This window comes from Lagopus muta, chromosome 13, assembly GCF_023343835.1.
Source record: "Lagopus muta isolate bLagMut1 chromosome 13, bLagMut1 primary, whole genome shotgun sequence".
NCBI lineage: Eukaryota > Metazoa > Chordata > Aves > Galliformes > Phasianidae > Lagopus > Lagopus muta.
In genome coordinates, this window is record NC_064445.1 from 7,507,014 (window position 1) to 7,532,184 (window position 25,171).

The 25,171-nt window shown below is 34.9% G+C and overlaps 1 long non-coding RNA gene across 13 annotated transcripts in view; it reads left to right on the plus strand.

Annotated features, from left to right (window-relative positions):
• LOC125699723 (uncharacterized) overlaps window positions 1-22,470 on the plus strand; it is a 122,752-nt gene extending 100,282 nt beyond the window's left edge. For 12 of the 13 annotated variants that reach the window (XR_007379670.1, XR_007379671.1, XR_007379677.1 and 9 more), the window contains one exon: window positions 1,196-22,470. This is a non-coding gene — a long non-coding RNA (uncharacterized LOC125699723). The remainder of the gene's footprint in view (window positions 1-1,195) is intronic. The other variant, XR_007379672.1, reaches the window with a different exon arrangement.
• The last annotated feature ends 2,701 nt before the right edge of the window (window positions 22,471-25,171 follow it).

Sequence of the window (25,171 nt, forward strand, 5' to 3'; positions counted from 1 at the left end):
GATCTTCATTATCCCATCCTCTATTGTATGTTTTCATGACTGTTCATGCATTCCTGAGGTGGTGAAGAAAGCAAATGCAAAAGATGGCCAAGTTACTAAAATGTAACTTACCTTAATAAGAGGCAACTGGACACAGACTGAGAAGATTTGTTGAAACCTCTGCTACTCAGTGTATGTGGTTCTGAGATTGTGCTGGACATTTATATGTGTCCTTTAGGTAACGGAGACGAGGCGCATCAGGGATGAGTTTTTAGCCTCTAGGAAAGTATAAATGAAAAGTGACATCTACAAAGATGTTCATATATAAAAAGATGCAGACAAACTCTGATGGAATTATCTAAAGTCCCATGTTTAAACCAATTATTTTAATTACTATTAAGTGTACTGTCCATATAATACAGTAGAAAATATTATCCATTGCCAAGATGGATTCCTACGAGCCACTGTAAGTCTGTCCAAACTGTTCTCATTTATTGTTAAAAAATGAGTAGGAACATCCAAGATCTTACATCATGCACTGAGGAAACTAGAGTTAGTGGCATCTTATCCTTGAGAAAAGCAGAGACTTCTTTTCAAACACAGCTTGTTACTGTGGAGGAGATCATCTTACCAAAAAGACATTGGCTGACCAGGCAGTGCAATCTTTTGAGGCAGTTCTTTGATATGGTACCAGCAGACAGAGAACAATCTGTGTGTCCATCCCCTCTATGATTTTCCCAGACTTCAGCCTGGTTTCCATTCCCTGAGTTAGTTGTATTTCTAGGCATAGCCATGCATTTAGTAATTCGTAATGAATTTGTGTGTTCTATCCTGAGCTAAAGCAAAGTCAGTAAGAAAATTTAGCTTTTGCTCCTTTATTTCAGTCAAACAGATCTGGAAATAGAAAATGACTTTAATATCTATTAATTGAACTATCAGCAAAGACTTAGCCACCGTTCATGCTAAATTGTGCTATTTCTGGAATGAGGATAATAGCCAGCCAGTACATCAAGACTTTAAAGAGCAAAAAGATAGTACCTTCAAATTCAATTTAAAAAGATACACTATAACTGAAGCAAAAAATAAAATAAAAGCTCTATTAAATCTGTGAGAATGTTTTCTGAGGGAAACATGACTTAGAGTTTTTATGAAATTATAAATAGTCACTGTAATGATGTATCAATATAATTACTATTATCTATTGTTTTTATTACAGGTAGTTTGGTAGAGAAAATGGAAAAACATGGAAGAGTATAATTCCACCAAAGAAATGACTTCTTCTCTTCTGAGCTTCTCTTTGCATAAGAAAACTGCAGCACAGATTTGTTTGTTTGAATGAGTCATTTGATTTTGGATACTGTCTTGGTTTTTCAAAAGTCTTTTATTTTGGAATTAAACTCTGCATCTTGGACAAGGCAGACAGGCAGTTAATTAGACAAAAAAAAAAAATGGCATTGACTGCGCTTGGGAAAAAAAATACACACTTTTATAACTAAAATGATTGCTGAGGATATGCTATTGATTTGATAGTTTTGCAGCTGAAAATGTTTGCTAATTGGAGAACCAATTCCATATTTGTATTCCCAGCACAGAAGCAAGAAGCTTCTGAATTAAGCATCAAGAGCAAATGCTTGCTGAAGGAAAAAAGAAATCCAATAAAAATCCAGGGTGTGATACTGGATGAAACAGCAGTCTATTGGCCTTGTTCTGGGCATTCTAAAACTGCCATACAAATGGACAGGTAGAAACTGTCACAGAAATGAATAAAAAATTACTGTTAATGAATGCCAGTAGGCAGTTATGGCTGACCAAGGTAATAACATTTTTCAACTATGTTTTTCACCAAAATATTCCATGTGGTTTTAACTATTGTTCTAATGGTTAACGATGAGGAGCAGAACATTCTGATGTGTTGCCTTCATTTTCACAGAATTGTTTCTCTTTTGGCGGACCATTGTGAAAGAGAACCAAGTAAACAGGAAGAGTAGACATTTTGCATATTTCCCTTTTTAGTTCTTGAAATTTTTAAAAATTCCAATAAAATATCTAAGCAATATGAGAATTAGAACAGATCATTTTTAAAATTGGTGCATTTTAAATTTTGCTGTGGATAGTTTTAATTATTTAATCAGGCTGCATTAACCTTGTGTTAATGCTCTATGCAAGAATGACAAGTCATTGCTCTTTTTTATTTCGCATGTCATTCAAATAGCAGAAAGTGTTTGGGTGATCTACAGGAGCCGAATACTTGCAAGCTGCAAGTAACTTCTGGCAGACTGACACCAGTCACTTCCTTGCATCTGTTTCCCACTATGATATTCTCATTTCTGAAAAGGTGCCAGTCACTATCTCAGGTAATTCCAATAAGTATATGTCTAGCAGTATGAGAAAGAAAAAGATCTTTAATAAATCCCCCCGCAACAATATGCTGCCAGCCCATCCTTTCTACCCCCCGAAAAATCCATGGAGGTGTGGGATGATTGCTAGAAAGATAACATAAAATAAAGAAGTATGAAAAAAGAGCACTTGTTTCCTCCAATGTGTGTGCCCTGTGCCACTTTATATCCCTTTCATGTCCTTCCCTTCATCCCTACTGTCTCATTCCTTTTATTAATTGCTCTGCTTTTTTCCCTCTGCCTTTTCTTGCCTTTCTTTTTCTGCAGAAGTAAAACTTCTACTCTACTAATTCATTTTTGCTCAATCATTTTTCTTTTCTTCATTGTCTCTTGACCATATAAGACTCCTTTCCTCTACCCCAGAGATAGTTTCTCATTTTTCTTACTTCACTCCTTGTGATATGTGTGCCCTTCCTTCTGTATCTAATTCTTTCTATGTCACATGCATTCTGTCTTACTGACCCCCTTCTGCTCTTTCTTTTCATGCTCTGCTCTTTCTTTTTATGTCCTGATTGACTTCTTTCCTACAGCTTCTACATAACTCGTCCTGATTTCCTTCTCTATGTCTACCACAGTGCACAGCTGGCACATCCAGCTGTGTCCCTCCTGTTTTAGTTTTGTTGTGTCATTTCAACTTCTGAACTTCTTCCTTCCTTCCTTCCTTCCTTCTACCATCTCACTGGGCTGCACCTGTAGCTACTTTTCTGGTTTATTCTATTCTAAGGGCAAAAAGGGAAAAGAATTACTTGAAAGCATGGCCCCTTTCAGAAAAGAATGAGTTGGTGACATGCCATTGCACTCAGTGTCCTCTCCCTGTCCACCAGAGCATGTCAGAGGCTGGCTGTGAAGAATGGAGGATTCATGGCTGGTGCCTGCTGTGCTCTGATTATTCTGTACTTCCCAGAGCTGCAAGAAGCAGGGTATAATTAGATTGGCAATGAAGCTTCTTACAGTTTGGAATCATTTGTCATTCCCACTGATGGTTTTGTATAGTGAAAGGTTGGTTTTATTTAGAAAGACAGTTCTTGAATTCCAGTATGCCAATCATAAATTGTAAGCCCAAGTTTACAATCACTAGAAAAGAAATGTGGGTTGTTTTTCCCCTTAGGTTTTAACTTGGATGACTAACAGGTTAATCCCTACATGTTCAAGCCTTCTTCTAATCTGTGAAGGTCCAAGGCCTAAATCTAGATGTCTTTGACAGTGATGAACTGTTAGATAGGATGGCTGCATCTGTACCAGCCTGCGAACACTCTTGTTCACGCTGTTAAATCGTTAATTACTGGACAGTTTTTGGCTCATGGCAACTTAATTAGCATCTACTCAATGCCTGACCACAATCTGTGGATCAGCATAGAGCAGGAACCAGCCCCAAGAGGCATCTGGGATAGGACTTCTCTGTTTTGGAGATTGGAGATAGAATTTACCTCAATGGAAACAAGCTGTGGCTGTTAGTTGGCTGAAGGGCCTGAGAACAATTTCTGGATTTTTTTCCTTACTAACATATAAGGCAAATCTAATCTCTTGCTTCCTTATTTTTTCATTTTATTGCTCATATTTCTAACAGCAGCTGTAATTATTTATACCAAAGATCATTTTAACTCAGTGTCACCTCTCCAGTAGTAACTTCCCCTGATATTCATAACAAATGCAAATGATGTGTTCCTCAAAGAAAGCAGTGTAACGGTGGTCTTCTCCAACTAATTTCCTGATCTTTTTAGCTTGTGCAGATTTCCTGTATGCACAATATCCTTTGTCAAGATTTACCATCAACTGTTATGTAGAGAATCACCTCCTTTTTTGCTTCACTGAGCTTAGCTTCTAACTTCAGCTTTTAGAGCTTATGTGCAAGAAGCAATAAAAGGCTCACTGCTATCCTTAATCTGTCATTTATAAATGTGTTGAGGAGTGCAGATCTTAGTGCAGACTGCTGGGGTTGTCTACTGCTTATCTCTCACCCTTGTAATAGCTGATCATTTGTGCTTTTACCCTCTCTTGTCCTTTTACCAGGAGATATGGATTTTTTGTTTGGGTTTCACTCAGTACTGATACTGTGCAAAGTAATGTACTGTTTTTAATCTAGTCCAAGTTGCGTAGCACCCTATGGACTTCAATTCAGGCAAATCATTCAAAATAGTCCTTATGTGCCTGAAATTCTGGACTGGCAGAGAGATGAATTTGAATACGTCAATAGCAACAGTATCTTACTAATAGTTGAACTAATTCTTCACTCCCTTCCCTTCACCAGTATAGTATGTGAATCTATTATTAATGTTACTTACGAGCTTTTTAAATCAGTAAAATGAGCAGCACTGGACAAGCATGGAACATATTTTGGTATATACAAAAAATTTCTGTTCCTTTCTATAGTAACAATATATAAATGTCTTTCTTTCTTTTGTTAATTTACTTCAGAGCTAATAACTATCAGCAAGGCAAGGATTTTTAAAAATCTTTAAATGAAATTCAGTGTTTTGTGTCTGTTCTCTCCTGTCTACTGCTTCTTCCATGCGCCTTAGAAATGGGAAAGGCCTCCCAGTGTCAAAGAGCACTTTCCTGTGCTCTTCTACAGGCAAGACCCATATGATTAGGTACTGAAATTAGAAGCTCAGTTTTTTGCTAGGGTAATGTTAACATTTAGTATGTTTTCAGGTTTCATTTTTTTGTGAGCATTATCAGTTTTCCAGATGCTCAATCCATCACTATTTGTAAAATCATTTCCAGTTAACTCTGCAGTTTAACAAGGATCGTTTCTGTCTTTATGAGATGTACTTGTCATTGACCCATCTCCTTCACCTTTTGCTGCAGAAAGATAAATTATACAAGCAATTTATTCTATTTAGAAGTTAGTATTGGATGTGTTTTGCTAAACCTGGAGTTCTACATGTTTGAAGAGTTCAAAGTTCAAGATGACAGTGTAAATCTCAACAGTGATTTGAATTTTCTATATTCTTAAGTACTGTTTATTCTCAGAGAAGATTCCCATCTGATTTTGCATATGTATTAATTAATGTTTGAGACTGAAAACGGTTGTAGACTGCTAACGTACAAAGTAAGTAGAAAATTATTGCATTTTCCAAGAACAATTAAAGTGTTAGACATTTATCTCGATCAGTGAATCTTAACTCAGTTTTTAATTTCTCTAAGTACATTTCAGAGCACTCTGGTTACGAGACTGTGGATGACAAGTCTTTATTCTAATCTCAACTCTGTCTCTATTTTACTAGCAAGAACAAATTTCTAACCTCTCCACACCCACCTTTTGAATTATAATGACAGGCTTATCAGTGTTTCTCCTGGGAGATAACAAAACTTAGCCAATTGGACTTTTTTTGTAACAAGAAACCATATGGTCATTTGAAAGTATTTTGTTCCCACTCAGAGAAAATTACATAATTGTGAGACTTCGTGGCTGTTAGAGTACAGGTTCTTCATACATAGGGCTACTAGAACCTGCATTTGTAGTCAGTGTGTAATGAACCTTCCTAACAATCAAATGACAGTTTTAGCAGAGATGTGTTATGGCGAAGAAGTCAAAAATATGGTGGCTAAATTATTAACACAAGATGGTTATACTATAATATGTATATATTCTTGTATTTAAATATATTTATTTTATTTAAGTATATGTGAATATATAATTATATACTTACAGACTCATTCTTTTGACTTAAATTTAAATTTGCTGCTTTTGTTGTAACAATAAGAAGAGATTATCAAACCTGATAATTCTCTTCTAAGATCCACAGAACATTAGAACACATTTAGTGTGCACTGAGATAATTTGCCAAAGGAGTATCAAAGTGTATCTATAGATCTCATTTTTAAATGGCCAAATACATTTTGTACTTTTACCTTGGCACTTCTAACTGGTTAAAAGTCTCTGAAATTCAGCATTTTGAAATTTCTACTGGGATAAATATTATTTAAACTAATTTTTACAGTGCATGATATGAGAGTAGATATTACAGAGATTTGAGATTCCTGTGGTTTCTAAATCCCAGTACTGTTGCTTTATTTTACACTTATTGTATCAGCAACTTTATCTGGAAAGGAAAGGGGATAAAACATTTATTTTGAATAGATTAATTCTGTTACTGATTTTAAGTATTTCTTATGTATAAGCTTGGAATTGTTTCCTTTGTAGCTTCAGAAGCCATTTTGAGATGTTGATTGAGTAAGATACTTCCATTCATATTGCTTGTTAAGTTAGCAAGCATTTAAATGTGATTAAAAAGAGTAATTGCTTAACTTGGTAAATCTATGTGAAGTCTCTAAGACCATGTCAGAGCTAATCATGACAAAGTATCTTTATAATTCACTGCATTTGGATTTTAAATAATCTATTACTCTTTATAATCTCACACGTATTTAAGAAAGAAATTAATTTGCTAAGAGAGCATGTTTAAATAACATTCTAGATGTAACAGCAACAGAACAAAAGTGATGAAATAGAGAAGTAAGGCTCACACATCATTTTAATCTGTTTTACAATAAATTTCAGATCACGTTCCAGTTACAAATGAGCTACTGAAGCAGTGCATGGAAAATGAGTTAAGGAAAAAACTGATATTGTCTTTTTTGTTTGTTTTTCTCTCATCAGTTTTACCATAATATTTGTAAAGGTGGGTTTTTTTTCTTTTTAATTAATAATCTTAGAATTTTCTTATAAAATTGCATTAAATTGTGTGAACATTATGTAAATTTAAGATCTGTTTACATATAGTGGCAGAGAAAGTGTTGGTCTGCCTTTATGCTAAATGCTGCTAAATGAAGTGACCTCTTTTCAGTGGATTAGCAATTTATTTCACTATTTAAGAGCTAACATTACCTCTTGATCTTGAAGTTCAATTAGTAATTTTCTTTTCTTAATCTAGATTAATTTAGAATTCAGCAGAACTTATTTTCTCTTTAAAAATTTACCTGCTGTTTCAACTGTGTTCTCTAGTAAGAATTCAGTAGAATATTTAATGTTTTCTTTTCCAAAAAAAAGAACTCGGACTTTTTAGTTGTAGAAGTCATAATTTTCTGATCCAAAGTCACAGGAAAAGGACAATTAAGAACTAGATCAGAGAAATGTTTGACATCAAACTCATTCAAATATAATAAACTTTTAGTGCATATTTTCCCTCATCCTTTTTTTTTTTATTAATTACTGCTATGTAAAATATGAATAATGCAGAAAATAAAAATGAATTTATAGAATTACCTTTTTAGCTTAGTAAGGAAAAATGTCCAAATAGATACTGTTCATTATGAAAAGGATAATTATTTTCAAATTATTTTACCAGCTAATGAACAGATGCTTCTGATCATATTTCTGCTGTGAATTCATGGGAGTTGAGATAGTTGTTCCTTAAATTTAAAGCTTTGGAGAAGTACAGTCAGTGATCAGTTTTTTTCTTCATTTCACTCAATATCAGATCTATATCAGGTTCTCCTATGCCAACTAGCAGTGTGCTTAGAGGAGCCAATTTCTTGTTACAGCAGAAACTCCCCTAGAAATGAAGGAAGTTGTAGGCTGTGCCCCTTTTATTTCCAGCACACAGAATGGCAGTGGTCTGAAGAGCAAATGAAAACTGTGAGATGGGAGAACGTTGGAATCATGGAGCACAGGTACTCCATAAAAAAAAAAGTGCTATTATTTTTGAAATAGGGTTAACTGTACAGCCCAGCCCCTGCCAGATCCCAGTAACCTCAAAAAACTAATGGCTTGGAAACATAATTTCTTTTCCAAAGTGCTCTCCAAAATTTGTCTTTCATTTATATCCATCTCATAGGTCCTTGGCTGATTAAGTGGTTTGAATCTTCAAGCTTGAATAGCCTGTGTATATCAAAGGAATGGGAAAACATATGTACTCATATAAAATTAGGGGATACCATCTCTCTTTTGTGCTGAATGGATGTCATCTAGCCAGCACCAGATGGAGAAGAACCATAAATCCATTCCTGGCTTACTCAAAAAAAAATGTCTCTAGTCACATTTTGTTTGAAATTCCAGGTCCTTCTCTTAGTCCTGCTCCCTTGATCTTTGTCCAAGCAACAGAACATATGAGAGGGTCAGTGTCCTCTTTGGCTTAAGCTGAAATCATTTGTTTAGGCAGCTTTTCCTAACCAGCACTGAAACCTGCTACTCCGGATTATTTTTGCAATTAGCAATTTGGCAACTTCTTTTATCTAAAGATGCCACAGATGCTGCAAACTCATTTAATCAAAATTGAAGATTCATTTTCTTTGTGCTTTGAACCACTGATGTGCCATCTCAGTTCTTTACTGCTTGTCCTGTGAGTATAACACCAGATGATAACAAACATTTACCAATTTCAGTTTACACTGTATATTCCTATAGTTTCTGCTTTAAAATTTGGATGGGTACCAGACAGCTAATATATTTTTTGTAACTGAAATCTTCATGTTCTTCACGATCTTCCAAAGACACATTTCAGTTCTGTTTTGTAGCATCTTAACAATTTATGCTACTCATTGTACAGGTTTTAAAGTAATCTCCAAAATATTTGCTACCCTGGCTACAAGAATCATTCAGTGACAACAGGCAGGAAGCACTCTGAGATAATGCTACAAGAATTATTTGGGAGATTTGGCAGTCAGTATTCATTGTAGCTATGAACGAACCAGTTTATACAGGGAAAAAAAAAAAGAAACCTCCTCTAAAGTACTGTGGCTTCCCTTTTAACCGCATCTTTATTTCATAATCAGGTCTTTATACTGTGAACAATTTAGAATGTCTATATTGATTAAACCGTAGGAGTCTTCACTTTAAATTCTATCTGGTATTCTGCAAACTATAATGAACATTACCGAATGCATGGCATCTTCTGGGAAACACCTTGAGATTATCAAGTTTAATTTCCCCTAGGAAGTTCTTACAGCAGTGCAATCAAGCTAACTTTTACTCTCTGTAATGGAGTAAGATTTAATCTACAATTTTCCAGCAACCACTATTTCCTTATTTTTTATTCTTCAGAAAGAGCTGAAGAATGGAGTTTTGCTCTGATTTTAGGTTACTCTATACTTTTTTCTGTAGTGCACCATAATGAATATCCTGCCCTTTTTTTAAGTATGCTGAATGAGTAGAAGCAGCTGAAACCCTAGGGTTGGTAAGGAATTTATGTAAATATTGCAATTAAATCTTGTCTGTAATAATAGGTGACCTTTAATCTAGTTTATATTGAGTCACCTAATCTCTCAGATTCTAATTGAGTGATGAAGATGCAAGGCTTCATGAAAGGAAAGGAGATCACAAGAAAATAATGATTTTTTTGTGTAAACCATGATTTTCCAATTACTCCTCTCAGCTGGGACAGAAAAAACGTCTAACTTGTGATATGTTCTGATCCAAAATTAATCCCTTTGTAAACGTGTGTCTTTAGATTAAAGGTTACTTCGGCTTTCTTCCATGTAAGTTCTCAGCCCTTTTGGTAATATTAGTGCTATCTTTTTTTTTCCCCAAAACATTATTAAAACATATTGGTAAGTAACGCTTTCAATAATGCAGAGAAAAACCCGGATAAATAATAATTAAAATGGCATGCAAGCTTTCTTTATTCAACTTATGTGGTGAACTTGGGTAAGATTTGGAATAAGATTTGTGTGGCAAGAAATTCCAGTCAGATATGAGTAGAGACATTTGCTGCACCTTTGCATCACAGAGAGGAATTGGAAAAGATTGGATATACTCACGGTGTCTGTATACATGCCATTAGGATCATGCAAGAAAACTGTGAAGTGTCACAGAGATCTTGTTTGTACAGTAGTTTGAAATGTAATGATAACAAGTGCTTTATGCTGCAGTAGGGTTACCTTTGTATGTTAAAAGTAATTTTTTCTTTTTCACAAGGAAGCTAAATTCAGCCTCGCAGTGAAGACAGAGAGCTTATATTTTATATGGCAAGAACAGAAATCAGTGCACAAGGGAAAGATCACATTTGGTGTGACAGTCTTGAAAAAGAAAAGGGTTTTGCAGAAGCCAATCTGTGTAGGACACAGATATATTTGCCAAAACCAGAAAGAAGAGTACTTTGAAATGTCATAGAGAAGCACTCAAACTTCAGTTTCAACAGATGAAGACAGATCCCAAGAAGAGTGTAAAAATAGGCTTGTTCAGCTTAGACATGATGGCTAAATTTGTGACTTTCCTGTGAAAAGAGAAATTTGAGAGAAATCCTTGCAGATTCCCTACCCGTAGGTGAAAACACTAATACATGTCCTATGAAGGATAAATTTGAAGTTTCAGGAAAAGCAAGGGAGTTGACAAAATATCAAATGGGAGATTTTAAGTAAATGGTAGGCCAGTTGCTGTTTAAGAGGGCTGGGCAGGGAGCAGATAAAGAATTAATTCTCCATATCTAGTTCAAAGAGACCATTAGAAATTTTGATTGGTTTCACTGGAGTGAGAGGGATGGGTATCTGAACTGAAAGAGAGATCAGAAGATACACTGTAAATAAAAAGCTTCAATGAGTACAGAAATGAGTCAGATAAGAATTGGAAAAAAATAACTGAAAACACAAACATAGCAGTGTGGGTTTTTTTTTTTTTTTTTAAAGAAACCTCAGTTTTACTGTAGAGCAAATGTGAAAGAGCTACAAGAAAGTAAAGATTTAAAGAGAGGTTACCCTGCACATATTGACATTATATAGGGAGAAACTGAAGCAGAAATAAAGAAGCAATCGAGAAAACAGTTAGAAACTGTGGGAAGGTTAATGGGTTTACAAGCATGGGTTTAAAAAGGGGAGTTGTTAATATCTGTTTAGAAAAGTGGCAGAAACTAAAAAGTATGAATCTCTAGTACTGTATCTGCAGTAGTAATGACTACTAAAGTAGCTGTGGGAAGTCATTGACAGCAGAGCTCAAGATGACAACAGGAGCTGAATGACACAGACATCGCTGCAGAAGGTGCGGGAAGAAGCAGACTCATCTGCAGGAGATGGCAATGCAGTAGGCAGAGATTGTGCTTGTTTGCTGAGGGATTAAACTTTTTTTCTTCCTAAAACGCTACAGAAATGTTCCATCAGGAAATCTCCCTCATACACAACATGGTGCCTCTGTGAACACAGTCCAAAAGAGTTTGCTGATATACTTGCACTCCTTAATTACTTTTTTCCTAGAAATAGTTGCTTTCGTACTCTCCAATTCTTGTAGCTGTTTGCTAAAAATAAAAGGACCTGACAGTGAATGCAAGTTTCATAAATGCAAATACAGCTTTGCAGTACAAATTAAAAATGTGGCTTGAATTAAAATCATTGATAGTTTGTAGGTTGTTCATGTTGTTTGTGTAGACCTCTAATCACTTGAGGTATGTCTAAGCTTTTTAGCTGATACTTAGTGCATTCAAATCAGTAAATTGATCTCTTGGGTACAGAGCAATTCAGTGTACCTTAGGTCACAGTGCATAAAGTTACTTTTGTTGCTATCTACAGATTGTCTTGACATGCAGCATATACCCACAGGTTCAGAAAAATTGCCCTTTGATTACATGTACAATAATCTGGATCTCCCAAGGTATTCAAGTGGTTAATTAAATATCAAGTAATTGCTAAAACTACTAAGTGACATTTAATTAGTATGTTAATTGATATCAAATTTGCTCTCACTATCTTGTTTTATGTTAATAAAATCCCTAAACATTTCTTCAAAATAGATTAGGAAGCAATGTGCTTCAAATATACTAATTCAAGACAGCCTTAAGCATTACTTCTGCTTGTGGAACATACTTTCTGACTTAAATTTTTATCACAGATGTTTTATTTTGTCTATCTTTAAACTTACTTTTTGCTAAGAATGCATCATATCTAGTAGTATAGACCTCTCTTGGAATGGATTTTAGTTTCTATAAGCACATAATCCCTTAGAAATCTATGTGAAGTGTGATAAATGTTAATAGAAGTCTAGGGCTGCATCTATTCCCTTTGGCACCTACCGAGTAGAGATAGTTGGGTGCTGTGGGGACTGCATGGCGCCTCCAGTTGGCTAATATGAATGATGTATTTCTGTGCGGACATCTGATCTGGGGTTTAGAAATCTGTGCTCCACACATAATACAAAGCCACCATAAATGTATTAAGTGCCTGATTATTCTGCAGCAGTGAAATTTTGCTGTGGGGTTAGCTTGCAGGGTGCTCCCCTCCTCCTCTCCATATCCTACCCAGGAAACAGCCCTACTGTAGCTTTCACATTGAGCATTCCAAAATTCTCATTGCTTTCCTTTGCTGAAGAAACCAACTGTGATGTAGAAAAAAGATGCCTTTAGGCCTGGGTCCAAAAAAAAAAAAGACTGACTGGAGTTCAGGCCGACAATAGCCCCAAGCCTGTCCTTCCTTTCAACCACTGTAGTGCTCCCTATGGTCTCATCAAAAACAGGTGAGCAGTCCAAAGTTGAAGCTAGTAGGGAGGAAGTTGTTTTCATAATGGTTAATTTGAAAACATACTGCAAAATATTTCCATGAATATTCATATGAATATTTAAATGAATTCCTTTCAGCTGTGCTCATGCCTTTTGTGTGTTAGTTTTCTGTGGAGTTCCTTTTCCATTTTATTGGTGCCAATGCACAGAGAGAGTTGGTTTTACATATGAGATCACAAAAAGGAAAGTTTAATTTATTCTCCATGAGCATTCACACCCAATTACTTCAGAAGAGTCCAACTGGGAAGTAGAAACAATGATTTATGACCACACATGACTGAACTGCATAGCTCAGATTCCAATCCTTCCCAACTTCAAAATCTAGAATATCCATATAAGTAACATAAGCACTATAAACACCGTGAAGGGGAAACAGGTTGAGGAGGGACTGTCAGAGAATTTTAAATTATGAATAAAGAAAAGTGTGATCTGTTTATTCATGGATATGTCACAGAAAAAAAAAAAGAAAATTGGTAAAATAAATTATTCATTAAAAAGTATTCAGCTGTAGTTATGTGTCATCCAAATACTGTTATAGAATGAAGAATACTGCAGAATGATAATGATAGGTGGAAGTTGACAGTGATTTTCAACTTTTTTTATTGATTTATTTGAATTTCTGTGCTTTCTTATATGTGATGTACCTAAATTTCATAGCTTCTCACAATTTTTTGAAGTTTTCTGTTTCTCTGAATATATTGTAATAATCCACATTTACTAATACAAAAAGCTTGTAATCAGTAGTGTAGTATTTTAAATCTTTTATAATACAAAGTGAATTTGTTGCTGCTATTTGTATTTTAAGTAGCCTATCAGTTGATAAAGAAAGTCAATACTGACACATATTTGTTAAAAAAAAAATCTATAGATAAACTTTTCATTGGCTTAAGTATTGGTACCTGAAGTTCCTTTCTACCTTCTCCACTCTCAACCCGTGGTAACATGCCTAAATGTCTGGTCATGGTCCTTATCACCAGCAGAGGTTCTCTGTTCTCCCCAGATCTGCCTTCCACCTCATATTATTTAGTGCCCTGAGCCCATCTTCAAGTTCAGCTCCAGCTGGAGTGTCTCTGACCACCTTTTCTCTGCCTCCATGCTTCCTGAGCACTAACGGAGGCAGTGGATCACAATATACCATGCCTCTTCCTTTTCATACGAAGCAGTTCCAAGTCACTGCCAAATCATTAAGCAAATGACTGTATTCTGAATGCCCCATAGGAATTCAGTGGAAACTACTGCCTGACACAAAAGCAAGATGCAGCTAATCAGCTGCTTACTGCAACACAGCAGCTTTGCTCCCAGAGCACCACTGGGAATGCCAAAACAAATCCCACTGATCTGTGTGACAGGTAGCCCGTTGCCTTCAGACATGAATCTTAAGCACTTCCCTCATTATGGCAAGATGCACAGGTAGCAATGCGCATATAGCATCAGGACCTTTTTTTTGCTCCCACATTGGCCAGATCTATGCCCACTGTTCTTCCCCCTTCACTTCAATCATTTTACAGTTGCGATTTTCCATTCTAATAATATCCAAACCTTATTGGTTCCTTTTTACCTCTGCATGCAGTCATGCTCTCTAGTCATTTGAAATTGAATTAATGAATGCTATAACGTTATGATTTATGTACACTCTTAAGCATATCGAAGGAAAGAAGTATGTTGGCATGAAAACCTGGTAGCAAAAGGACATTTACATTTCCTGACTGGCAGAGGTAGAAGTTCTTCCACGTTCATTTCATTATACTATCCTTGGCAAGATAACGTGAGCTTGAGATCAACCTGTTTACTTCCTTAGAGATTTTCTTATTCATGTTCTTTTTTGTTGTTGTTGTTGTTGTTTTTTCTTTGTTTTTTTTTCTATAGAAAACAGTAAGTCTTGTGATAAGGACTGGAGTATGATAAAGGTCTTTTTTATTTATAAGTTTCCAGTTGCTTCAATTATAGTTTGAAACAGTTCTTGCAAACTAAACTACATAGCTTGAAGTAGAATGGTGATTTGGACTGTAAATATTCCAGCACCAGTATTAGTGCATTACAGCATTGATTTTTCCTTTTTCGTTCCAACTAGAAGAGTAACCAGTACTTACTAAAAGCTTTGCTAGCAGTTTCATAATTTTCTGCATGGCTAACATAATTTCATTTGTTTCAATTTCATTTTTTTTCATAAGGGAAATATATTGCAGACTACTCAGCTAATTACAAAGGGATTCATTTTCTTTAAAGTCCAGTAAGGTAAGAAAACATTTGACATTGGTTTATAAATGATTGAAGTTTTCTCAGCATATCATACATTTGTATGTAGTGAATAATATCTCATGTTTACGTGCAGTTTTCAGATATAATAGTATATTTTGTATGCACATTGTCTGTGCACACATTTGTATAATTTTCTGATTCTTGGTTTATTTTAATGAGTTTTGTTTTTATAATGAATGCATCTACCAACTGTGAAAATCTACACATCACATCTACCCACATAAATAAGAACAGTGACCTCTCCATGTATTTAAATATATATACACAACAACTTAGGCATGAAAAAAATTCACAGGCAGTAGAGTGGGAGTCTTCAAATGGGAATCTATCAGAATCAGGCTCAGAGGTAGTTTGTTTGACATCCTGTGTGTGATCATTGCTTTTACTACTTTGCAAACTGCTCCTGGGGAAAAGGGTCCTTTTGACACCCTCTTTATTAAATCCCCAGTAGGCATAAGCACTGCTTAAGTTTACTGTAAAATAGTCCTGAGAGATTATTAGTTTAATTAGAAAGATTATTGCTATATAAGTACTCTAGAAGGTTGTTTTTATATTTTAGAAGATTCCTGGCATAGAATTCAAGTTACTTTGCAATAATGTCTCTATTTTGAAATCTTTCTTCAGTAGAATAAAACCAACAGGTTTTGCTACAGATTCTTGCAGTTTTCAGGATAAGACTGAATATGTATTCCATCACGATGAATCTTGCACAAAACCAGTCCAGAATTGTTATTGGCTATGGAAAAAATTATTCTCTGGATAAAATCTGTTTTGAAATACTAAAAACAGATTTTGAATTATCCAGAAGAGATGATTTTTTGAAGAAATGAGTTCAAGTTACTACTTACTACTACTGAGTGTATTTCTCAATATCTTTTGTGAAGTTCTACTGAAGATTTATAGAATAAAAAGAAAAAAAAACAGAAACAAAGATGTGGTGGCTAAATACATAGCAGAGGTAAACAAACGATCTAGCCCTGCAGACTGGAGAGAGTCGATGAGTGTTGTTTTCATTGATTTAAGTGATTTCTTAGATCTAGACATTCCTCATCTGCAAGCCAATAAATAAATATTTGAAGAAATTTACTATTAAAATCTTCATGAAGACAAGTGTAACGGAAAATCCAACAAAATCATGTTTCAACGTGTATGAGAAACATTTCCCTCAAGCATTTCAGTTATAGAAAGAGCAAATACCTAATATTTGGCCTAAGAGAAGGTCTTAATAATAAGGATGTTTCCTTGTACTTCTGAAAGCAACTGCAGAGAAACTTGGCTTCTCCTGCTGATCCATATCTGTTTTAAGATAGAATTGTCTGGTCTCTAGGGCTGCTAATCTGCCTTCTTCCATGGGCATTAGATTCCTATTAAAGAAAAAAATACAACTTTGCGATGAGCTCTTCTGAGGTCCTATCTAAACTACTGAGAAAACTTGAGCGAGGGGATGCTCTTTTGTGCTGTACTTTCACGTCTAAAAGCATTTCTGCTTTAATTCATTCTCTTTACTTCTGCTGTGCTGAGTATTATTATAGTCTAGTGAGTTCCTGAAAGTGGGAAATGCCAAAGAAACAGGTGTCAGACTTCAAAAGAAGAATTTGTCAAGACTTAATGTTCTGAAGCTAAAGGTGACAGCTCAACCTAAATAAGCTCTTCTCAACAGGATTTAAGTTTCCTTAATAAAAGAAGTAATCATCGAAAGTGAACTGCTAATCTAACAGCCTAGAGAGTAGTTTTTAAAAAATGTACATCATTTGACAAGATATCTTGATTTAAAGACTATTTGCAGTGTAGTGCTTATAGTCCAAGGTTGTTTATATTCCCCTGATAAGGCAATTTATGATCTACAAAACACAAGTCTGCAGCATGAATGTTTGTGGGGATATTCATGGGGCTGGTTGGCCTTTGCTTGCCTCGTGGTAAGGGTAGATTCTAGAAGAAAAACACTACAGAAAGAGCAAGGAATTAGTAGAAAAACAGTCCTAATAAAAGTAAATCTTTTTTCTTTGTGTTCCCTCTCACATCCATCCAAAAAATAATAATAAATAAGATAATTGCTGTTAAAGGGAAACTTACTGAAGAACAGAGGAAAAAAAGAGCAATATGAGTTATATACATATATCCTGCTTACTATTTTTCTTGTTAAGTCTTCACTATGTTCATAAATATTATCCAGGCTGGCAATTTATCTGTTTCAATATACATAATCACCAAGAATATTAAATAAGATTTAAGAAGCATAAGTAGCAGCATCCACTATTTCAGAAAAACAGTGCTGTCAGTTTTGATTAAAAGTCTGATAGCATCGTAAATGGTGCCTACTTTGTGACATTTTGAAGTTGTGGAAAGTAGAGCTACTCATTAGCAGTATGTGCTAGTGGTATCAGAATACAGCCTTTTTTTTTTTTTTCCTTTGAGTCATTTTCCATGTTCATTGATCAAAATGGATACACCACATCATTCTTGTCTCTACTTGACTAGTCACATAAGCAATCTATGAGCGGGAAGTCCAAGAGGAGCTGTGTTACCCTCCATTTTTTATTCATCAGACTTTTTTTTTTGTAACAAGCCATTGCTTTTTGTAAGCATTTATTCGTTAGTTAACCTTCAGCACTATCTCCCTAGCATTTAACTACATATTTGGTCCTTTACAAAGAGGGCACTTAAATAAAGTTGGCTGGTTGTGTTACCAATCTTAGCCAAGGATTTGGCATATTACTCTTTGTGTACGCTTCTTTATAAATCATGCTGATATTGATTTCTCCTGTCATTCATTCCCCCTTTTTGAAAATCTTTTATTATGTTTTGGGTTTGGATTTTATCACTTTTTTCAGGGGTTTAATTTTGAAGGATGTACTTGCCTATATTTCCATACAACACCAATTAGTAATTTCAGTTACTCAGTAATGAATATGATTTGTTTCCATTTCAGAAGAATATTTTTATAGGCTTAATGTGTTTCTGCATCCAAAGCTGTTGTACAGATTCATCAATCCACTTGTAGGCTGTAGCAAAGATATTATCAGTGGCTGTGTGGGCTCAGGAGTTACCACTGCAGTTCTCCTTTCCTTCAGGTGGTGAGTGTGGCAGTTCTAGCTCCCATCCTGTAACAAGTTGTTTACAGAGATGGAAGGATGCTTGGACGTTTCAAAACTGCTTTTTGCTAGTATCAGTTGATGTAGAGGTTTATATTAGGAAACCTTATATTTTATATAAGCTCCCACAAACCTTGCTTTGTCTGTTCAGACATCCTATAATTAAAAGACAGTGAGTCTTATGGAAACAGTCAGATGAAGCACACTCTCAGTGTGCATTTTCTCAGTATGCTTGGATTTACCCATCAAAAAAATGACTGTAATTCCTTACCACCAACAATTCAGTAATCAGCTGTATGTGCTTGGTGCTGTCTGCAGACTGTGTGGTTAGCAGTATAATGTATTTTTTAAGGAAAAACAAAGTCTTGCCTGTGTGAAAGTGCTGATCAATATCTGGTCTGGTCATCAATGACACTACAAGGTCTAAAGGCATAGCTGTATACATAAGGTATATGAAAGCACCCTGATATGGATAAGAGTATTCCTGGTCTTTTTGGATGCATTTAGTTAGTCTTTTGACTGGATCAGGGTTATGTACAATAAAGAATTAATGGGTGTGCATGTATTTGTGTAACAGTGCTACACTAAGATGAGTAAAAATTGGGCCTTGAGGACATAAGAATGGAGAGCTGCAGATTTTCGTTGTTCTGATGAAGTGAGGCAAAACAAAAGTATCTGCACGGAAAAAAAAAATAATAATCATGTGATGCTCTTGAATGTTTGCTTTTCTGGAACAGTATAGTTCCATCTTCTTGTTCAGCATTTGTCTATGATGGATGATGTGACTCAAAGTCGTCCATAAATTCTAGTGGCAAAGCAGCACACAAGAAATATAGCTGAATTTTACTGATCTTCACCCTAGAATGGCTTTTTTCCAGTTATTTCCTTATATTTGCGGTTTGTACTTTTGCACATTATCAGAGACAAGAGGTTTCCATCAGGATGAGCTAAGAGTATGTTTTTCTGCAATTACTATATTGATTGATTCCTACATTTCTAAGGTAATAAACACATCTTCATAAAATTTTGCTCACATTAGAGTATCTGTAATATCACTCCAATTAATTTTTATTCTCCTAGTACCTCATTGTTATAACACTTTAAAATTGCAAAAAAAATGCATGTAGCAGTCAGTGAAGATCAGAGAACCACAAATGGTGATTTTTAGAGGTTTGTAATACATAATTGAAGTGTCTTCTCATAAAGACAAACCCTGCAATGTCTTTCACTGTATTACAATTAGTCCTGTCAAGTTTCCAATTCTCTTTCAAACTAGGGCCAAGGAAAAACCTTGCATGTGCACTTGTCCTCACTGCTGGAAACAGGTCACTCCAGACTTTCCAAAGCATGGGAAGGATCAGTGAAAAATAATTCGAATTCCAATGATTAAAATAGAACTATTATAAGGAATTTAAAATAGCCTACACTAATAAATAGATAGCCCTAATCATAGAGGTCTGTTAGGTCCATTTGTAATACTTGATAAAATCAGTATATTTAAGGAGAAGGAAAGCAGAAGTTATAAACATAGAATCCAGTGAAATAGTTCCATACATAATTGTTGCACCGTAAGTGAACAATAGCATCTCATATTCTACCTTTTTTTTTTTTACTACAACTCAGTGTCATGAGTTGTGTTATCTGGGCTTGCAATGCTGGAAATTGGACATAAATTATGGATATTTTCTACTGACCTATATATTAAATGATCAAGAATTATAGAAGTTTCATGCTATAGTCTGTTCTGCATGTATATTTAGGGAGAATGAGAAGAATATTAAAAAATGGTTGTTTCTTCTATTTCAAATAATAAAAGTAGTTGTTCTGCTACATATACATAAAGCATTTCTCCCAAGGTCAAAGGGAGAAGTCAGAGTGAAAATAAAAATTACTCCTGTGAGTGGTTTGCCACATGATCTTTTCTATGTTTTGAAAGGTCAAAAACTGTGGGACAAATCTAATAAACAGATCTCAGAAGTATTCTATTCAATATCTGAGGAAACATCACAGAATGGTAGAATTGGGATTTTGCTACACTGAAATGCCGATTGTTTTGAGATCTTTTGTCTTGTAATTATGAAGGTGGCTCAGTTCCAAGTGAGTCACTGATTGGGTAAGCCCCTTTCCAAAGGAGAAAATAGAAGCATTCTTTAGAATTTCTGTATGCTGATATTAGAAAGTGTTCAAAGTGATGCTTGGATCTTCTTTCCCCTTTTCTGTACTGAGCACCAGTAAGAAGCATAACAGCAGGTTAACCACTTCCTGTACAATCAGTAGTTCAAAGTCATTTGCATTTTTGGAGAAACACTTCATAAGTATTTCTACTGTATGCAGAAAATAACCTCAAAAAAATCTGAGGAATCCCCGGTCCTTTCTGGCTATTTTCTTATTGAAAATAAATAAATAAATAAACAAGAGCAAAAAGGGAAACTGTGGTATCATAAAGGCAGTGTACTTGGAAATACCTGTCAAAATCTTATATCTTCAAAATGATTTTACACAATTCTTAATTTTATTATTTTTAATACTTATGTCTATTTATATACTTGTATACAATTCTGCAGACATAATTTTGACTGCAGTTGCATGTGTTGATTGTAGGTGACAGGACAAAAACGTTGGGTTCTCTAACTATAGACGCACATTTCATTTTTCAATATGCAGTAGTAGTAAAATTATGATGGTATACCTCTGTCTATACAGTCAAGCTTCTGTTTCAAAGATTATAGGTGTGATCGTTATCTCACTCATGCTGACTCTTCTTCAATATCATATCACCTGTTTCAGTGGAACTGGTTGTGATTTAAGTTGGCAAGGATAAAATCAGCCTTCATGATGATTAAAGCTGATAGCCGCTCAATATGAAATACAGTAATTTTGACACATATTTGCACAATGTTATATTGCTACTTGCTCTACTTGCTTCCCCAGCATCGCTCACCCATTTTTTTTTTTTATTTTTTTTTTCTTTCTTTTGCTATGGACTGTTTCTTTACCCTAAAAATATATTGAGGCATTTATCATATGAGCTAAAGTGTGTAAAGGTGCTGTACTTGACTGGAGCGTGTACAAACCTTCTACAATAACACAAATAAATGAAAATAATTGACATATGTCTTGTCCGTTTCTTACTAAGGATAACTGTTTTATAACAGCACTATCCAGCCCAGTATCCATGTGGTATCTAGTACACGTCCTTAGGGGGGTAAAAAAAATCAGAACAGAGCAAATATATCCTCAATGAGGGAGCAGTTGGAGTCTGCAGACAATGTGGAGCATTACTTCAGAGGAGCAAACTGCTATTCTAAAGGCTGGGGACTGAAAGTTAAAGGTAACAACTGAAATGATTTTAGTGTTGTTCTTACAGCAGAAACTTCCCAGAGGCCCCAAACACTTTTCATTCCTTCCCTTGTGCCAGAAGCACCAATTCATTCCTACACAGGATTCAAATTGCACAGCTGTTCCCTCGATAACTTCCACAATGCAGTTTGTTATTGCTAATACAGAAATCCATAGCACATTGAAAAGCGGAAATAAAATGCAAGATATCTAATGGCTGGATACTTTTAGGATGACTTAAAGAAACCATACAGGAACACTTCAGGATTTCTATGGCAAACTGAAGTTTTCTGGTGGGAAGAAGTCAGCATAAGTCATTGACATCTTCTTCTTCACAGAGGGAGCAACCTGAATTGATGCTTTAAGGGAAAAGAAGAGTATGATATAAACACAGTTTGCACCTGGAAACCATGCTTACTATGCTCTGCATTGCCCACAGTGGGAGAATGATGCTGCAAACTCACCTGGTCTCTTCTTCAGCTTCTGCAACAGGAATGGTGCTATCCCCCTGAACATGGAAATGAAAAATACGAAAGACATGCTGTGTTGGAGTTTTCTTCTAATTGCTTAACTTCAGAATTTCGCTCATCTGCTACCAAAGTGCTAATTCTCTGGGACTCTTCATAGTAGTATCACTCCTATGTATTTACCTATGAAATTCTTCTAGTAGATGAATTGTTTACTCATAAACCTTCAATTTCCACTTCACTTATTTAAAGTGAGTTTCTTCTTTCAGAATGAACTCTGGATCATGGCTTTAATTTAATTTATCTCTAAGTAACGCAGAGCAGAGCTTCATTTTAAGGAGAATGGAAAGAATATAATAGTACATTTCCATCTATAAATTTTACCCATTGTATTACAACAGTTTAGGAACTTATATGTACACTTTAATATATTCCCTATTAAAGCAATCTCACATAAAATATCCATTGTTGCTATTTATTTTCACTTTTTACAGTGATTTCTATTCCAAAAATAAAGAAGAGGAACTTTGGGTTTTGGTTTGTTGATTATTTTTTTTTTGTTTGGGTTTTAAGTTGAATTGTGTATATTTAATAAATGACATCTTCTATTGTCAGATGTAATGTAACTTTCTGTTACATTAACATGAATTGTATTTAGTGAAAATAAAAGATTTGAATCCAAAATCTTTATGTATTAGACAACGTTTTTTCATTTTTTATGTGTTCTTGTAGGAATGTGTATATTGTTATAGATTGTTCTTCATCTTCCCATAAGGGATAAACCAGAAGCAATTATAATTTAATAGTGTTCTGTATGCTAAAAATGTGTGGTGACACATGATGGAGTCCAATATACCTATCTGATTACAGGTTGCTCTTTAGGCATAGGACAAATAACTACTAGATGGCAATGTCAAAGTAAGACACAATTACACCATGAAATATTAATGAAAATACATTGCACTTACATCTCAATGACATCTAAATGGGAATCAGTTATCAGATCTTCAGTGTTTGCAACAAATTTCTACTCTGCAAAAAAAAAAAAAAAAAAAAAAAAAGCCCAGTGAACTTTTAAAATGTCACACAGCGCCAAGTTTTCAAATACATAATTTACTATTTTGTTGGCTTCCTATAAATAGATAATAATAAACTTCTAGCTCAATACAAGCTCATAAATGCTGAATCAAAAGTGTGAAGAACACCATGAAATGATAAATGTGGAGCTTTATGATACTAATTTTCTTCTAAGTAGAAAATGTAGCTGGTGTTGAAAATGTGAATGGAAACATCGACATTCTGCTTCTGCAGAGCAAAGTTTTAATAGGGAAGAATCTGTGGCTCTGTAAGTTTCTCCATTCTACAGCAAAACAGTAGCTGCATCGCTGTAATCTCAGCTTAAATTTAATAGCTATCAATGAGCGGTATATTTTCAGAACCATTTCTGTTATACTTGCGTTTTTGGTACACTCATATTTATTTAAACATATGAAAAGTTGACTGTTATATTAATCAGAGGAATTAATGAAATTATTTCTCTTGAAGAAGTTTTAATCAAAAATTGACCTATGTGTTATATTTCAAAAAGGCATATAACATTTAATGGCATTATTAGAAATTTTATTGTTAAAATAATTTACACCAGCCATAATTATAATCTATTTTAAGTTACTACTGTTGGTTGAATGATAATAAGAGTTTCTCAGTTTTGGTTCAGTTTTAATAGCATACAGACTACATTTCAAATGCTCTGTTCTGCTGATCAGTGCTCTTTATGTTTCCTGACTTGATGTTCTCCTCTTTATGGGACATGATCTCCCTTGCTGGGTATATTGTATTAAATCAGTAGGTGTGACTCGACCTGGGCAGGCTAGTGAAAGGAACAAAACTTGGTAAGTGTATCAGGTCATGATGATTGTAAAATCTTTCATTTGGATAAATTTGTCTAAGGCTATAAAACACCATTATGTGGTTCCCAGCCCTAGTGGATTCACATGCATACTTGAGCTAAAACATAACTAATTCCTTTGATTAGATTGGAGAGGTTGAGTGCACCCCTGCTTGCTCTGATTGATTCCTTGGAAGGAATCCTAGATTTATAAAGGAGTACTTTATAGCCTGATCTCTTTTGGACATGGTTTCAGTGTGTCGCTTAGAATCGGCAGCCCGTGCCATACTGTGGGACACCTCCATATAACATGCATTCAGCTAGAAGAGATTTTGAAATGATTTGTCCAAATGTTCATACTGACGACAACAGAAAGGTTAACGAAGTAGTGAGGTAAATTGCACTGGATAAATCCTGAAATTTTAATTTTTTTTTTTTTTTTTTTTTTTTACATTGATATCATGCCTTGTGACTACAATCTATGCTGCTTTGTTTTGATGCAACTTGAATGCAACATTTTTTGTGTATGAAATTTAGACCTTTTTTGCAGTTTTATATTTAAAAATGAAGTCTTAAAGTTCAGACATTTATTACCATGTTAAGATAAAAGAACCTGTCTTAATTACGGCACTGTTATAACAATGATTTAATGAAATTCCTGCTCTGTTCACATTAAATCTTTGTCATGAGCTACAGCATTGTGGAATATTAATGTTGCACGTATTTTTTTATTCACACTACATAGTCTAATGATACACCTTAAAGTAGCAAAACTGTCTGAGTTAATTCTTTTCATGGTTTGGGATAATATTCTTGGGGAAAAAAAAGGATTAAAAAGTCCTTCAACACATATATACTAGCTCTTTTTTTTGTTTCTCTTTTTTCAAGTATGTTTAGAATGGACACATAATCCACATATGCAAACTATAAATTGTTTTGCAGTCATTTCTGTGGTATCTATTTTTAAATGTGGTAGAGCCTTAAACCGCTGTTTAAGATAAGACCATAGTATAACAATATATGGAAAAATAGGGAAGATAAATATGGTATAAATTACTAGCTAGAAAACAATTTTGAGAGGAATGGGCTTGGGATGATCTTAACCTATGTAAATACCTGAAGAGAGGGTGCATAGATGACAGAGTTAGGCTCTTTCTGTAGAACTCAGTGACAGGACAAGAGGCAATGAAACTTCCTTCTGACACTTTTGACTGTGAGGATGCCTGAGCACTTGACCAGGCTACTGGGATTATGGAGACAACCAGCTCTAGGTGGCCGTGGGTTGGATCAGAGGAGGCTGAAAGGTCCATTCCAATCTCAAGCATTCTGG